At 38.3% G+C, this 15,426-nt stretch overlaps 1 long non-coding RNA gene across 1 annotated transcript in view; it reads left to right on the top strand.

Annotated features, from left to right (window-relative positions):
* Positions 1–15,426, top strand: part of LOC131912655 (uncharacterized) — a 98,200-nt gene that overhangs the window by 53,500 nt on the left and 29,274 nt on the right. Inside the window, exon 3 of the long non-coding RNA XR_009379665.1 lies at positions 991–1,076. This is a non-coding gene — a long non-coding RNA (uncharacterized LOC131912655). The remainder of the gene's footprint in view (positions 1–990; positions 1,077–15,426) is intronic.

Here is a 15,426-nt window from a genome sequence, read left to right as displayed (position 1 = left end):
GGAACACAATACCACCACACACTAAAACCATAAACATGCAATTACCCTTATGTGAAACTAACAACTGCTGAGAGAGGAAGAGTTAGTGTTCCTCAGGGATGAACCCCCCCTAATTTGTTATCCAACACCAAGTGGTGAGCCTTAGGAACATATACATACCATTAACACTAAATGAACACAGCAGGCTGTATTTATAAGACTATTCATTTATATGTATATGTACTAATGATTAAAGAGGAAGAGGCCATGAATTGGGAGATAGTGGGTGGGGCAAATATGGGAGAGGTGGGAAGGAAGAAAGGGAAGGAGGAAATGATGTAATTAAATACTAGTTGAATAAAAATTTAAAAACACGAAAGCATGCAATAAGTGAGAGAGTTATATTTGGATATTATAGAACATTTCTATGCATAATATGGTATGGCATAAGTGATTTCATATGAAAACCTTATGTTCATTCATTCAATAAATATTTACCTTTATCCAAGCATACTCTAGTCACAATTCTTCACCAGTGGCCAAAACATCTAAAATCTCTGCTCCTAAAGGGTTTATAACACTAAAAATATTGACACCAAATTTAGTAATAACAAGTAATCATACATTGAAAGATGATGTACTAACCCAGATGAATTTAAAGGGCTATTTTCTCATAATTTGTAAACTTAATATTCTAATATCAAATGGTTTGTTTTGTTTGTTTGTTTGTTTTTGTTTTTTTATCATGGGGTTATTTAAAGGGTTCCAAGGAACAGTCTGCCCTGTGCTGCCCTGTGTTGATATTTGATAAAAGAAATAAAGTTCTTTAGAGTGACACACTTTAGAAATTTTGATCATTGAAATGTATTCAATTTGTAAAAAATATTCTTGATAAGTTTTCATTCTGGTCACCAAGCATGTGTCTACTAGTTGTATAAATTAATACGGTATACATATCTCTGTGTCTTTTGTGACATGGTTTGGATATAGTTAAATTTTATCTCCCCAAAGGTTCTTGTTATTGAAGAGCTGTCACAGGAAAAAATAATGGGAGGTTCTGTGGACCTTCCAGAAGTGGAGCCTCTCCTGCAGTTTCTGTGAGTGTTTGGCCATCTTTGGCATTCCTTGAGTAAGATTGCAATATCAAATAAAATGATTAGTAAAGGCACCATCTAGCAGGTATAAAAAACAAAACAAAAAAAAAAAAACAAAAAAAAAAAAACGCAGGCCTGAAAAGTTGACTCAGTGGTTAAGAGCACCTACTCCAGCCGGACTTGGTGGCACACACCTTTAATCCCAGCACTTACAAAGGAGAGAAAGTGAATCTCTGTATGTTCAAGACCAGACTCTTCTACAGAGCTAGTTCTAGGATAGCCAGGGCTACACATAGAAGCCCTATCTTGAAAAAAAAAAAAAAAAAGAAAGGAAGGAAGAAAAAATTAAAAAAAGCACCTACTGCTCTTGCAAAGGGCTGGAATTTAATTCCCAGCACCCACATTCCGGTGGATCCAACACCTCTGGCACTATCATGCACACACACACACACACACACACACACACACACACACACACTTTAAAATAACAAAAAAGCTTTTTTAGAATCCTTTTTTAAAAATTTTTATTATTAAGAAATTTTCTATTCATTTTACATACCAACCACAGACCCTCTCTCCTGCCCCCAGCCTTCCTCCCAAAACCCATGCCTCATTCTCACCTCCTCCAAGTCAAGGTCTCCCCAAACTGTGGACCAATAGCTGTGGAGCCCCCAATGGGACTGCACTAGGCCCTCTGGATATGTGGAAAAAATAGCTTTTTAAGGAATGAATTGCATAGTAAAAGGTAGAAAAGCAGAAACCCAAGAAAAGAGCACCCCAGGAAGATGTGAAAGCTATAAAGGCCATATGGAGAGACTGAGTCTTAGATTTTGAAAAAAAAAAAAAAAAACTCAAGGGAGTCAGTGTGTTTGCAGTGGTATATGTGAGAGAAAAGAGGACTGGAAGGATTACGGGTCAGTGCTTAACCAGCTCATGGAAAGTTCCATAGGACATTATAACCTTTAGCCCTTGTTCTAAGTCAAATAGAGAGCCAACACAGATTTTAGACAGACAACGGTATGCTCTTATTTCTGTTTTACAATGGTAACTCCTGCTTCTGTGAGAGAAGGGACTTTGGTAGATAAAGCCCAATTCAGGAAAACAGAGTAAGGGACTATTTCAGCAATTCAGATAAAGATGGCAGGGTCCAAATACAGGGTAAGAGAGGATTTGAGGGAAAAATCTTAAAGATCTGCATTTATACTCGAAGTGAAAGCAAGCACTTCTGATGGAATAGAACTGCACATGAAGAAAAAAAGAATCATACAGAGGTTTTTGATTATGAAGCTTCAAAGGATTTGCTGTTGACCTTGTGAGGCGAAGTTAATGCTGAAGTGAGTTTGCGTCATAGTCTTCATTGTAGATAACCTCTAAAAGAGTCCACGGTGTTTCCCCTCTCCCGACACTTGTGTTCATCTGTCATCCTGCTTATAATAGAGATTGCAAGAGTAACTTGCTCTAACGACTACACTACAGCACAGCTGATGGGATGTCAGCTTCAGCACTGGGTTTAAGAAGGAATGACTTTATTCTCACGTTCACCCTCCCATTCTCTCCAGTCCTCTTTGTTCTTGAGAAAGTAGCTAGTGTAAAATAAATTGCCCCATCTGGAGAGGTTATGGTGGCATGGAACTAACTGAATGAGAACTCTTTCCCAAAGCCAGTGGGACACTAAGACTGTTGTGTTGCTGTTTCTTCTTGACTCAAACGTTTTTTTTCTGGAGACAGCAGGGTGACTCATAATGTTCATGAAACTCAAAAGAAAGAAGAAAAAAAAAACTTACAACATTCAGGAGACCATTCCTCAAGATTATTTTAAATATGTAATAGGGGAGTAGAGACTCTGGTGGAGTTGCTGGCATGTTGTACAGGAACTTCAGTAATGCATGTCTGGTGAGTTCTCACCAGTGCTGGAGGTGGTTCTCCAGTGACACGGGTGCCTTTGAGTCACTTATATTCCTATAAGTGACCCCAGTGCATTCTTTGGCTTAACAAGCTATACTTGGGTAGAATCACTTTCTTGTCATCAATGTTTTATCTGAGGTGAACAGGCATATGTTCATGTCTCCCATGAAAATAACTAAATAGCTCAGCCCCAGCGGGTAAGAGTCCCATAGGTAGGGGTTACTCTATCACTGCCACCACCCTTTGGACTCTGTAATCTACAAGACTCAAACTCATTGAACCCATCCTCCTCCTGCTGGCCAATCATCCCCTGCAACATCAGCAACCAGTAGAGGCACAAGCACCACCTGCATCATTTGGAAGAAGAGGTGAATGAACTGGTCTCCCAGCTAAACTGCCCCCAAGTTCTAGGCTCTAAGCTCCAATGTACATCTCATGCCCCACCCCCTCCCATCTCAGTCCTAGCAGCCAGTCAGCAGGTAAGAGTCATGCAGGCAGGCTGCTCCACCACTTCCACCAACCATTGGACTCTGTAACCTACAAGACCCACTCTGCCACCCAAACCCATGAAACCCATCCTCCTCCTCCTGGTCAACCATTCCTTGCAATGTCAATAGCCTCTAGAGGCACAAGCTCCACCTACACCAGGTGGAAGAACAGACCCACTCTGCTGCCCAGTCCCACCTACCCCAGCAGCCTCCTTGTAAAGAGCCCTCTTGAGCATCATCAACAGACTCTATAGACACAAGTGCCACCCACATCAACTGGAAGAACAAGCATAGGCAAAACCTAAACCAGTCAGAAGAACAGACTCCATAAGCACAGGCACAACCCACACCAGTTGGAAGAACAGATTGCTTAGGCACAAGTAAAGCTCACACCAGCCAGAAGAACTGGTTGATATGCTGGATCTAGGTACCCAAACCCCCACAAACCTCAACTGAGACAACCTTACTCGACCTGAAAACCAGCCAATCACAGGAATCTGTGGCCATTCAGGTCAAAAGACAATAAAGGAAACAGAAAATAAAGGAACAAAAGACCCATCAAACAAAGATATCACAAGAATCAACACCTGTTTCAATGATTATTCCAGACCCAGATGGGTAAGTGGCAGTATAAGAATCCATTCAACAACATAAAGAACAATATGAGACCACCAGAACCTTGTGGTCCTACAACAGCAAGACATGAACATGCCAATGTAGATGAAGCAGAATAAACTGACCTTAAAAATAACTTTACAAAGATGATAGAGGCCCTTAAAGAGAAAATGAATTATTCCCTTAAAGTCAAACAAAAAATTGAAAGAAATCAATAAATCCCCTAAAGAAAGCCAAGAAAAAACAAGCAAACAGGTGAAGGAAACAGTTCAAAACTTGAAAATTTGAAATAGAGGCAATAAAGAAAATGCAAACCAAGAGAATTCTGTACATGGCAAATCTGGGTAAATGAACAGGAATTACAGATGCAAGCATAACCAACAGAATACAAGAGATGGAAGAAAGAATCTCAGACATTGAAGATACAGTACAGGAAATAGATTCATCAGTCAAAGAAAATGTTAAATCCAACAAATTCTTAACACAAAACAACCAGGAGATCTGGGACACCATGAAAAGACCAAACATAAGAATAATAGGGATAGAAGAAGGAGGAAAATTCCAGCTCAAATGCACAGAAAATATATTCAACAAAATCATAGTAGGAAACTTTCCCAACTTAAAGAAGGAAATGCCTATGAAGGTACAAGAAGCTTACAGAACACCAAATAGATTGGACCAAAAAAAAAGTTTCCTCATCACATAATAATCAAAACACTAAACATGCAGAATAAAGAAAAATATTACGAGGTGTAAAGGAAACAGGCCAAGTAACATATAAAGGCAGACCTATCTGAATTACACCTGATTTCTCAATGGAGACTCTAAAAGCTAGAAGGTCCTGGACAGAAGTTTGCAGACACTAAGAGACCACAGATGCCAGCCCACACGACTATACTCAGCAAAAGTTTCAATAACCATAGAGAAAACAAGATATTCCATGACAAAACCAGATTTAAATAACACCTATTCACAAATACAGCCCTACAGAAAGTATAGAAGGAAAATTCAACCCAAGGAAGTTAACTGCACCCATGAAAACATAGGCAATAGATAATCTCACACCTACAAATCCCAAATAAGGGAAACACACACACACACACACACACACACACACACACACACTACCAACAACAACAACAAATCCAAAATATAACAAGAATTAACAATCACTAGTCATTAATATCTTTTAATATCAATGGATTCAATTCACCTATAAAAAGATACATGCTAACAAAATGGATACAAAAACAGGATCCACTCTTCTTCTGCATACAAGAAACACATCTCAACCTCAAAGACAAACATTACCTCAGAGTAAAGGGTAGGGGAAAGAATTTCCAATCAAGAAATAAGAAGCAAGCTGGTGTACCTATCCTAATATCTAACAAAGTAAACAGCAAACTAAAATTAATAAAAAAAGATGGAAAAGGACATTTCATATTCATCACAGGAAAAATCCATTAGATGAAGTCTCAATTCTGAACATTCATGTCCTAAATACAAGGGCACTCACATTTGTAAATGAAACATTACTAAAGCTTAAATCACACATCAAACCCAACACACTAATAGTGGGAGACTTCAATACCCTATTCTCACCACTGAACAGGTCTGCCAGACAGAACCTTAATAGAGAAATAAGAGAATTAACAGATGTTATAACTCAAGTGGACTTAACAGATTTTTTTGTGTTTCACCCAAACACAAAAGAATATACCTTCTTCTCAGCACCTCATGGAACTTTCTCTAAAATTTACTGCATACTCAGTCACAAAGCAAATCTCAACAGATCAAAAAAAAAAACAACAGAATAACTCCCTGTATCCTATCAGATCACTATGGCTTAAAAATTAAAATTCAACAACAGCACAAATTACAGAAAGCCTACAAACTCATGGAAACTGAACAACAACAAACTCAGCTGAATTACCACTGTGTCAAGGAAGAGATAAAGACAGAAATTAAAGACTTTCTAGAATTCAATGAAAATGAATACAAAGCATAACATAACCTATGGAACACTATGAAAGTGGTGCTAGAAGGAAAGTTCATAGCATTAAGTGGCTACATAAAGAACTTGGAGAAATCTCAACAGCACACCTGAAAGTTCTAGAACAAAAAGACACAAACTCACCCAGAAGAAGTAGATGATAGGAAATAATGGAATTGAGAGCTGAAATCAATAAAACAGAAACAAAGAGAACAATACAAATAATCAATGAAAGAGAGTTGGTTCTTTGAGAAAATTAACAAAATAGACAAGCCCTTATCCAAACTAACCAAAAAAGCAGAAAGAGGATATCCAAGTTAACAAAACCAGAAATAAAAACGAGGACATAACGGACACTGAAGAAATCCAGAGAATCATTAAGTCATGCTTCAAAAACCTGTACTTCACAATATTGGAAAATCTAAAAGAAGTGGACAATTTGTTGCATAAGTATCATATACCAAAATTAAATCAAGACCAGGTAGACAATTTAAATAGACCTATAACCCCTAAGGAAATAGAAGCAGTCATTAGAATTCTTCCAACCAAAAAAGCCAAGGGCCAGATGGTTTCAGTGCACAGTTCTACCAGAATTTCAAAGAAGAGCTAATATCAATACTCCTCAAATTGTTCCACACAATAGAAACAGAAGAAACATTGCCAAACTCTTTTTATGGAGCTACAGTTACCCTGGACTTCCAAAGGTTCAACAAAGAAAGAGAATTACTGACCAATCCCCCTCATGAACATTGATACGAAAATACTCAATAAAATACTGGCAAACCAAATGCAAGAACACATCAAAAACATCATCCACCATGACCAAGTAGGCTTCATCCCAAACATGCAGGGATGATTCAATATATGAAAATCTGTCAATGTAATCCACCATATAAACAACTTGAAAGAAAAATACATGATCATCTCATTAGATTCTGAAAAAGACTTTGACAAAATCCAACACTCTTTCCTGATAATGGTTAGAGAGATCAGGAATATAAGGAACATACATAATAAAAGCAATATACAGCAATCCGACAGCCAACATCAAAATTAAATGGAAAGAAATTCAAAGCAATTCCACTAAAATCAGGAAAAAGACTCCATATGCATTCAAATAATATTTGAAGCTCTAGCTAGAGCAATAAGACAACAAAGGAGATCAAGGGGATATAAACTGGAAAGGAAGAAGTCAAACTTTCAGTATTTGCTGGTGATATGATAGTATACATAAATGACTGGAAAAATCTCCCAGGGAACTCCTACAGCTTATAAACACCTTCAGTAATGTGGCAGGATACAAGATTAGCTGAAAAAAATCAGTAGCTTTCCTATATACAAATGATAAATGGGCTGAGGAAGAAATCAGAGAAACAATACCCTTTAAAATAGCCATAAATAATAAAAAAAAAAATGTCTTGGGGTAGCTCTAACCAAACAAGGGAAAAACCTGGATGGCAAGAACTTTTTAAATCTTTGAAGAAAAAAATTGAAGAAGATATCAGAAAATGAAAAGTTCTTCCATACTCTTGGATAGGTAAGATCAACACAGTAAAAATGGCATTCTGACCAAAAGCAATCTACAGATTCAATGCAATCCCCATAAAAAATCCCAGCACAATTCTTTGCAGAACTCAAAAGAATAATACTCAACTTCATATGGAAAAACGAAAAACCCAAGATAGCAAAACAATCCTGTACAATAAAGGAACTTCTGGAGGTCTCATGATCCCTAACTTCAGGCTCTCTAATAGAGCTATGGTAATAAAAACAGTTTGGTATTAGCAAAAACAGACAGATGGGTCAATGGAATCAAATCAAAGACCCTGACATAAATCCACATACCTATGAACACTTGATTTTTCACAAAGAAGCCAAAAATATACAATGGAAAAAATAAAGCATTTTCAACAAATGGTGCTGGCATTACTGGATGGCAGCATGTAGAAAAATGCAAATAGATCCATATATATTACCCTACACAAAACTCAAATCCAAGTGGATCCAATACCTCAACATAAATCCAGTTACACTGAACCTGATAAAAGAGAAAGTGAGAAGTAGCCTTGAACACATTGGCACAGGAGACCACTTCCTAAATATAACACCAGTAGCACAGACACTGAGATCAACAATTAATAAATGGGACCTCCCAAAACTGAGAAACTTCTATAAGGAAAAGGACGCTATCAATAAGACAAAATGGCAGCCTATAGAATGGGAAAAGATCTTCACCAAACCCACATCTGACAGAGGACTTATCTCCAAAATTTATAAAGAACTCAATAAACTAGACATCAAAATACCAAATAATCCAATTAAAAATGGGGTACAGATTTAAACAGAGAATTTTCAATAGAAGAACATCAAATGGCCAAGATACACTTAAAGAATTGTTCAACATCCTTAGCTATCAGGGAAATGCAAATCAAAAAGACTCTGAGATACCATCTTACACCTGTCAGAATGGCTAATATCAAAACACACTGATGACAGCCCTGTTGGAGATGATGTGGAGTAAGGAAAACACTCCTCCACTGCTGGTGGTAGTGCAACTGGTACAGCCACTTTGAAAATCAGTATGGCAATTTCTCAGAAACCTAAGAATCAATCTACCTCAAGACCCAGCTATACCACTCTTGAGCACATATCCAAAGGATGCTCAATCATAAAACAAGGACACTTGCTCAGCTATGTTCAAATCAGCATTATTAGTAATAACCAGAACCTGGAAACAACCTAGATGCCCCTCAACTGAAGAATGGATAAAGAAAATGTGGTACATTTACACAATAGAGTATTACTCAGCAGAAAAAAAAAAAAAGGTCATCATGAAATTTGCAGGCAAATGAATGGAACTAGAAAAAAATTATCATGAGTGAGGTAACCCAGACACAGAAAGACACAGTATGCACTAACTCATAAGTGGATATTAGATGTAAAGTAAAGGATAACCAGGCTACAATCCACAGCCCCAGAAAAGATAGGTAACAAGGAGGATCCTAAGAGGGATATACAGATCACCCTGGAAATGGGAAATAGTGAGATCTTCTGGGTAAACTGGGGTGGGGGGAGAGGTAAGACGGAGGGGATGAGGGATGGGAACATAAGAGATCAGGGTGGTCGAGTTGGGGGAGGGACTAGGAGGGAGAGCAAGGAATAAGATATCTTGATAGAAGGAGCCATTACGGGGTTAGGGAGAAACCTGATGCCAGGGAAACTCCCAGAAATCCACAAGGATGACTCCAGCTAAGACTCCTAGCAATAGTGGAGAGGGTGCCTGAACTGGCCTTCCCCTGTAATCAGATTGGTGACTACCCTAATTGACATCATAGAACCTTCATCTAGTAACAAATGGGAGCAAATGCAGAGATCCACAGCTAAGTACTGGGCTGAGCTCCAAGAGTCCAGCTGAAAAGAGGGAGGAGAGATTATATGAGCAAGGGAAGTCAAGATCATGATGAGGAAACCCACAGACACCACTGACTTGAGCTCATGGGAGCTCAGGGACTTTAGACCGACAGCTAGGGAGCCTGCATGGGACTGACCTAGACCCTCTGCATGTACTTGACATTTGTGTAGCTTGGTCTGTTTGTGTGGCCCTAAGCAGTGGGACCAGGACTTGACCCTGGTGCATGAGCTGGCTTTTGGAACCTACTCCCTATGGATGGATGCCTCTCTCAGTCTTGACACAGCAGGGAGGAGCTTGGTCCTCCTTTGGTCCTCCTTGATATGCCATACTTTGTTGACTCCTATGGGAAGCCTTATCCTTTCTGAATGGAGATGGAGAAGGAGTGGATGGGGAGAAGCATAAGCGAAGTGGGAGGAGGGAACGGGAGGAGAGGTGCGAGAGGAAACTGTGGTTGGTATGTAAAATAAAAAAAAAATAATTAAAAAAAATAACTAAATATGACTGGCATGCAAACTAGAACTGACAGAACTTTGGATTAGTTTGGGATGATAGGAACATGGTCTCTGATATAGGTAAAAAGATATATAACTGAAGTTAGAGCACTTGTAGAGCCAGGTATGATATCCTGCATTTCCCAGTACATTAGGGAATAATATTCATTTTTACTACTGTAGTGATAGTTGTGTGACACTGGTGTGCTGGTATACATATGATGTGCAATCAAAGATAAGTTGTCTATGGATGAGGGATCTTTCAGAGGAGTCTCAAGGTGGCACATCTTCTTGATGAGTGGTGTCTATAATTTGTGTGTATTAATGCCCATAAAAGGGATAATGAGCTAGAGAAAATATTACAAACCCTGCAAGTAGCACCTATTTGACATGGTTGACAAGCTGTTGCGTAATTTGTATAGCCTTTGCTGTGGGTGAGGAGATATGCAGCTGAAACTCAGCGGTCTGCACTGAATGAACATATAAAGAAGGAATTACAGTAAGAAAAGGGCATGCACATGCTACCGTTTGCATCAACTCCTGACTGGGCAGCAACAGTGAATAAAAGGTAGAATAAAGAGAGGCGCCAGTTTGTCATGGTCTATACCAAATGAGGCATAAGGAAAAGAGTGAAAATTAAATCTATGCTAAAAACCCCTGCCATCAATATCAAATGCTGGAAGTCTGGGAAGAATATAACAGAGAAGGGGGGAAAAGAAGAGATGGAAGAGACTTCCGAACTCAACTCTGAACTCTAATACAGAGAAGGGAAAATTCACGATTGACCATGCAGACAGGTGCCTTTAATAATGGCCCAGAACAGGAAGCTATGGTTATCAGTGACTGCTCTGCACCTGAGCTACTTGTAATAGGAAAAACTAAGAAACAACAAGTGAAAGATCCTCATGGCCTGCTTTATACAGCTGTGGCGTATGGGGATGGGTATGATCAGTTCGAGGGCTATAGAAGCAGAGAAAGTGAATAATATAACTTCTGTCTCTGCGTAAAATAAAGACTATTTGACCTAAGGCAGTATGCTGAAAATCCTGACAGAGATAAATGGCTATCATTAGCTAAAGACCACATGGACATCAGGGACTGAAAAACAATGAAATATGGATAGACACAAGTGAAGGAATTTGACATGAGGTAGGTGGTGCTTCATACCTAGTTCACTGAGTCAGACATGATTGTGTTCACAGAAGAGTTAATAAAGGGAATAGCGTAGCAGGACCTTAGGACAAGTATTGAGCTTGAATGGCTTTGATGAGCCCTGTAGTGGAAGGAAATATTGAAGAAGTAAGTAGGAAAATAAAAGGTCGAAGAATTTTCTTATAACCATGACTCATTACTAATATTCTATGCAAAAATAACATTATGGTTCTATGCATAAGCTGTGACTCCAAGTCAAAAATGAAAGAATCAGAGGATTCTCCAAAGTACATCCAAGGAACTTCTAACTGTATGGCTATACATAAAATTTATATTTTTGTATCACTTAATTTACTTTTTAAAACTTTTTTATATAATAGAAAACATTTTTATTAAATTTTAGTTATCAAGGTTTTCTATTTATATGCAAAAATGTATAAAATGAGCTAAACAGAAAATATTTGATGTAAAAACAATATAAAAACTTTAAAAAATAATTGAATACATTTTAATAAAATGTTGAAATATGCTATCAAATATGAAGGTTTTTAACTAAAATAAGAAAGTGTAAATATGAATTTTATTTACTGCAACAATTAAAATTTCAAACAAGAAATGATAACATATCCCTATACTAGGGATCAAATATAATAATGCAGATTAATTTGTATAACTCTTGTAGCCTATATCTGAAAAGCTAAATAAAAAGAAAGTGAGAGTGGGTACCTTTCGGTGGGCCCTGCTAAGGTATGCCGCTAAGCAAACACACCACATGCAACAGTGAGTGCAAGAGGGAAGTTTATTGAGGGAAGAAGGAGGGAGAGAATGAAAGGCGGGAGTCGGGACTTGAGAGAGGCAGGTAGACAAGAGGAAGAAGAGAAGCAAGAGAGGAAGAGAGGAAAGAAGAACCAAAGAAGAGCAAGAGGCCAGAGAGTCCAGAGACGAGAGAGGTAAAGAGGCGAAGAGGACGAGGGAACCTGGAGGGCACTTTTAAAGGGTACACATATCAGTTGGGCAGTGGTGGCAAGCTGGGCAGTGGTGGCGCACGCCTATAATCCCAGCACTCGGGAGGCAGAGGCAGGCATATTTCTGTGAGTTCGAGGCCAGCGTGGTCTACAGAGTGAGTTCCAGGAAAGGCTCCAAAGCTACACAGAGAAACCCTGTCTCAAAAAAAGGGGGTGCACATGTCTCATAGCTGTTGGTGGAAAGGCACCTGGTGACAGATGATGTGTAACTGCATTGACAGCAGAGGCAGGCTGCTGCTGCAGCTACAGAACCACACAATATCCCCTTTTAAAGTCAAACTAAATATTTTACTTATTTGTTCTGAGTAACTAGTACTTTTTTTCTGAGAAACAAAATAACTTATTTTAATGTTGAGTCAAAAACTAGATTAATTCACTGTTAACATGAAAATTCTAATAATTATCCTATAAGAAAGAAAAAGCACCTTCGAAAATAATTTAGGTCAATTAAGTTTTATATGTTCATAATAACAATTGGCTTCATAATCATGACTTCTGCCACTTACTGAACATGGCTAGGGCTAGGCACTAGACATTTTTTTAGTGGCTTTGGGAGTGATGTGGGACAGACAGTCAATCACACTGTGAACCCCAAGTTTTCATTTAAGTTAATTAAAAATAAAATCAAGCTTGGGTCATGAGTCTGTGTTATCAACTAGTTGACCAAAAGTAATCATAGACAGTCAGAGGATGTCTGTAAGATGATAGAGAGACACAGAGGAAGTAGTAGGGAGGGACTTTCGTGGCATGGGTGTTTTTGTTCTGGTGGAACCAAAGGGGGCCCTCTTTGGCAAAGAGAGAAGGTCAGCTAGTTGCTACTCAACCTCACTGAGCTGGGAGGTTTTCATCCCAGCCTTTGACTCCTGAGTCTTATTGATAAATAGAACAATAGAGATTTAATTAAAAGCTATATTTGACAGCAATGGCATAGCTGGTGCCTGTGGGAACAGAATTCTTTCCAGGCCACAGCCTGAGCAGCCAGGCTGCTGACAGAGAAGCAGCCCAGTAACTACAGAGCTGCAATTGCTGCCTAAAGCAGCAGTAGATAAAAGTGCAGCCTCTTTGCCGATGGAAAAACAACCAAACTAATCTTCCAATAATCCTCCCAGTAAGATGACTTTATTATTTCCACTTTACAGATGAAAAAAAAAAAGTGGAGTTAAAAGAAATTACCTAATTTTCTTAATTCTGCCCAATGTAAAACAATCAACATGCGGTCAAGCCCGAGTATACACTGAAGAGAAGGAACAGCTGAGTGATTAACTCAGCAAAACAGAGATGGATCTGTCAGCAGTGAGATTCCCAAGACACAGCTCCATGAAGTCACCTTCAGTAGCATGAGCTATTTTCTTGATATTTTAGGGAGTTTAATTCATATAACATATTTAGGGAGTTTAATCCTAGGATTCTTGACTTCAACACGGACAAAAACATGAAACAAAGATTGGATGTTATTAAAAATAAGAAGAAAGGCGCTCAAGATAAAGAACCAAAGCTCACCTGAGATCATGGCTATGGGCTTCTCTAAGACTGAGTAGTTTATTAAAATGGTATTTTGAAAATAGATCTTAAGCACAGGGGATAAGGGTGGAAAAATGCTCAGGGAATATAAGCCATTCCCAACTGTGTCTCTTCATGGGAATGTCACAATTAATTGCCTTAGTATTAGCTGTAAATCTCCAAATGTTGCTAAAAAAAATTTTGTTTTCCCTTCACTCTTTTGATAACTAAGATTATAGTGTAGCTCTGGAGATGCCTTTAAAGATCTGAGAAGGTAAAACCAGATACTGTAAGGATTGTGCCAAGGATGTCTGGTGAAATGCCTATAAAATTGCTGGTTTTCAGGAGAGAAGGAAGAAAAGCCAAGCCCTACGTAGTGGTTAACTGTGATTCTTGATTCTCATCTGCAAGAGACTTCACCAGAGATCAGGATGAGGGGCTTTTTCTGCCTATGTTTCTGTAACTTTCCCTGCCTTCCTATCCACATTTGTTCATTGGTAAGATGAGAAGGAAAAGTTGCAGTAGTGTGGCTGTACAAATGGATACTATATAGAAATTATGAAGGACTAAAACCAGTTATTCTATTCAACAGCCTAAACATGAGCAATTACTCAAGGCTAAAATATACTACCAGCCATGTTATGTTTATAATCATTATAATACTTAAATTATCCACATGATAAAAAATAATCAGTAATTATATTTCACATAAACAACATTTGCATCCTCAATTCTGACTTATAATTGATCTACTGGTAGCTGTAAAACCCTATCACATGATTTCTGTGAGCAACAGCTAGTACAGGTAATGTAGTGAAACATGAGTATTATTCAGACATCATCTGGGTAGTACTACTGCTAAATAATCCCTTACTCCATTTAACCCTCCATTATTCCTCTTTACTCCTTTATACTACTTCAGGTCCTCCCATATGGCCACTTACTGATTTCCTGACCCTCATTGGTATTTCAGCTGAGACACACAAATCTGAAAATGCAAAGCTAATATCTATGAAGGAGAGAAAACAAATGACGTTTGTCTTTCTGAGTCTATACTATGTCACTCAGAATAATAGTTTGCAGCTCTTCCATCTACCTGTAAATTTCATAAAATTGTTTTTCTTACTACTAGGAAATATTCCATTGTGTAAAAGTACCACATTTTCATTAGGATCGAGGGCAGTGTAGAGGAGAAAATTTGGGAAGGTATAAATTAACACTAAAAACTTGAAAAAATCATGTGGAAACCTACTATCATAGAAGCTTCTTAAATATATACATACAAATAATATTCATTATATAATATAATACATAAGTAGAGATGAGATGGAGTTACCCTATAAAAGGAAGACCACGCCTCTCCTAGATATCACAGGCTAACAAAAAGTTCAATGTCAGGAATGACTTATGTCTTCAGTAGTTATTGGCCAGTGTGGTCTTATTAAAAATTACAGGCTATATCCAGTGTTCTTGGTTACATTCCAGAACTTTACAGCTAGGCCCTGTTGCTGGAGATACCACATATTTGAGTCATAGAACATGGAGGTATCAAGTTTGTATTCACCTGGAACTTTCACCCCACTGTCTAGCTTTCACAGAGCTGGAGGGCACTATGCATGCTCCCAAAGGAGAAAAGTGATCACCAGTCTTAGCTTACTGTGAAATTGTGAGCTACAACAATATCTAGCCTGGCAAGACATAACCACTGGTACAACAGTGGCATGAATGTAATGGGAGGAACCAAACACTTTCTGACTTTATTTAATTCCTAT

The sequence above is a fragment of the Peromyscus eremicus genome, chromosome 6, assembly GCF_949786415.1.
Source record: "Peromyscus eremicus chromosome 6, PerEre_H2_v1, whole genome shotgun sequence".
In the NCBI taxonomy this organism is placed as follows: Eukaryota; Metazoa; Chordata; class Mammalia; order Rodentia; family Cricetidae; genus Peromyscus; species Peromyscus eremicus.
This window is presented reverse-complemented; position numbering and strand designations above follow the sequence as displayed.